We start from the raw sequence: 3,461 nt of genomic DNA on the forward strand, positions 1-3,461 counted from the left end.
GAAATACCTGGAACACAAGACGTATTTAACAAGTTTACATGGAGAGGATTACAATAACTCTGCAATGGTAGACACTCGGATATTACTTACCATATGTGTAGGCTGCTCATCTCATACTCTAGGCTGCTTATTGGACTTAGCTCTATGCTATTCTGTTGTAAAATATATAGTTTTGAATACTAAACCAGGAAATCTTTAACAAGGGGCATGTTATAGCACAGACCAGGAGGAGATATGACGTCAGTGCTGTTTTTTTTTTTTTTTTTTCTAGAAACTGTTTAACTGGTTTGTGAAGTATGTCAAACCCAGAATACCTGCGTATGTGAAAGGGCATTACAAAATGTACATACAGAAGCATAGAAAAACAGATATTTGGAAATGTTTTCATAATAGAACACACTATCAACAGGATTACGGAGGTGGATTCAACATACATGACGCCACTAGGACCATGGTCATGTGACAGTATATCAGTCTGGCTGGGACGCATTTAACATCTGCACTTAGCATTGACTACTGTAACTCCCTACTGATCCGTCTTCCCCTCACTAAACTCTCCTGTCTACAATCTAACCTGAAGGCGGATAGGATGGGTCATCAATTGAAGAGCCATAGGGGGTGGGGGTGGTCTGAGACTCCATCAGAACTGCTTCTGCTTTACATCCATTGGTCACATGCCTGATCACCGATCTGTCCCATTTAAGTGAATAAGCTGAACTACAATACTAAGTTCAATTGCTGCATAAACGTGTGGCAAGTAGTGAAGAGGTTGCAGCACTCACCTCAACTGCTGATCAGTCATACACTTCTCTACCTATAAGTATTTGGGCACCCATGTAAATGCAAATGAAGATATCTGATGTACGTCACGCCTTCTGCCACTAAATATCATGTACGAAACAGCATTGCATTAGTCGCATGCAAGATGCCACGAAGTGAAGAGTTGTCCGATTTCGAGAAAGGGGTAATTGTGGGGTACCACAGAAATGGTCGATCCTTAAGGTAAATAGCCAGAGAATTGAATTACCCAAAATGGACAGTGGCCTATATGATTACGAAGTAGAAGGTGAACGGTAATTGTCAGAATGTGCCCCGAGTCAGCAGACCCCCAAAACTGCAGCCATCCAAAACCGGTGAAAGAACTTACCTGTCTTCTCCAAGCTGAATAGAATAAATAGTACCACTAGCCATCATACAAGGACTTGTGGAAAGCCCCGGAGGGTGGAGGCTGTAATTGCCACTCCTGGAGGCTCTACCAACTATTAAATATGAATAAATGTTTTTCTATTCTACCACAGGTGTCCAGGTGGATATTAGTATTAGGTCCTGCCTTTTACTCATTCGAGTGTTTATTCCCATTGCCACAAGTGTATAAATCCAGCACCTAGCCTCGCAGTCTGCATGTACAAACAGTTGTGAAAGAAAGGGTTATACTAAAGCGCTCATGAAAGTCAATGGGGGTAGATTTATTAGGCTACTTGTGCCTTTTGGCAGACTTTGTTGGTTATGTTACGGTAGCTTGATTTAACTTGACTTTTAATGTGTTAACTAGAGATGAGCGAACAGTGTTCTATCGAACTCATGTTCGATCAGATATTAGGCTGTTCGGCATTTTCGAATCGAATTGAACACCGCGTGGTAAAGTGCGCCATTACTCGATTCCCCTCCCACCTTCCCTGGCGCCTTTTTTGCTCCAATAACAGCGCAGGGTAGGTGGGACAGGAACTACGACACCGGTGACGTTGAAAAAAGTAGGCAAAACCCATTGGCTGCCGAAAACATGTGACCTCTAATTTAAAAGAACAGCGACGCCCAGCTTCGCGTCATTCTGAGCTTGCAATTCACCGAGGACGGAGGTTTCCGTCCAGCTAGCTAGGGCTTAGATTCTGGGTAGGCAGGGACAGGCTAGGATAGGAAGGAGAAGACAACCAACAGCTCTTATAAGAGCTAAATTCCAGGGAGAAGCTTGTCAGTGTAACGTGGCACTGACGGGCTCAATCGCCGCAACCCAGCTTTCCGCGGATCCTGAATGGAATACACTGACAGTGTATTCCCGTATACCCGATATATACCCCCGATACCCGTTCCAACGGTGTGCCCCCCCACCTTCACCCCAGAAATACCCTGCAAGTCCCCTAGCAATAGAATTGGGGCTATATACACCCACTATTTTTGCTACTGGTATATAGTGCCATTGTCTGACTGGGAATTCAAAGAATATATTGGGGTTACGTGCACCCACAATTTTTGCTACTGGTATATAGTGCCATTGTCTGACTGGGAATTCAAAGAATATATTGGGGTTATAAATACCCTCATTTCTTGCTACTGCCATATAGTGCCAGTTTCTGACTGGTAATTCAAAGAATATATTGGGGTTATAAATACCCTCATTTCTTGCTACTGCCATATAGTGCCATTGTCTGACTGGGAATTCAAAGAATATATTGGGGTTATAAATACCCTCATTTCTTGCTACTGGTATATAGTGCCATTGTCTGACTGGGAATTCAAAGAATATATTGGGGTTACAAATACCCTCATTTCTTGCTACTGCCATATAGTGCCAGTTTCTGACTGGGAATTCAAAGAATATATTGGGGTTATAAATACCCTCATTTCTTGCTACTGCCATATAGTGCCAGTTTCTGACTGGTAATTCAAAGAATATATTGGGGGTTATAAATACCCTCATTTCTTGCTACTGCCATATAGTGCCAGTTTCTGACTGGTTATTCAAAGAATATATTGGGGGTTATAAATACCCTCATTTCTTGCTACTGCCATATAGTTCCAGTTTCTGACTGGGAATTCAAAGAATATATTGGGGTTATAAATACCCTCATTTCTTGCTACTGGTATATAGTGCCATTGTCTGACTGGGAATTCAAAGAATATATTGGGGTTATAAATACCCTCATTTCTTGCTACTGGTATATAGTGCCATTGTCTGACTGGGAATTCAAAGAATATATTGGGGTTACAAATACCCTCATTTCTTGCTACTGCCATATAGTGCCAGTTTCTGACTGGTAATTCAAAGAATATATTGGGGTTATAAATACCCTCATTTCTTGCTACTGCCATATAGTGCCATTGTCTGACTGGGAATTCAAAGAATATATTGGGGTTATAAATACCCTCATTTCTTGCTACTGCCAAATAGTGCCATTGTCTGACTGGGAATTCAAAGAATATATTGGGGTTACAAATACCCTCATTTCTTGCTACTGGTATATAGTGCCATTGTCTGACTGGGAATTCAAAGAATATATTGGGGTTATAAATACCCTCATTTCTTACTACTGCCATATAGTGCCAGTTTCTGACTGGGAATTCAAAGAATATATTGGGGTTATAAATACCCTCATTTCTTGCTACTGGTATATAGTGCCATTGTCTGACTGGGAATTCAAAGAATATATTGGGGTTACGTGCACCCACAATTTTTGCTACTGGTA

Source organism: Leptodactylus fuscus, chromosome 2, assembly GCF_031893055.1.
Source record: "Leptodactylus fuscus isolate aLepFus1 chromosome 2, aLepFus1.hap2, whole genome shotgun sequence".
In the NCBI taxonomy this organism is placed as follows: domain Eukaryota; kingdom Metazoa; phylum Chordata; class Amphibia; order Anura; family Leptodactylidae; genus Leptodactylus; species Leptodactylus fuscus.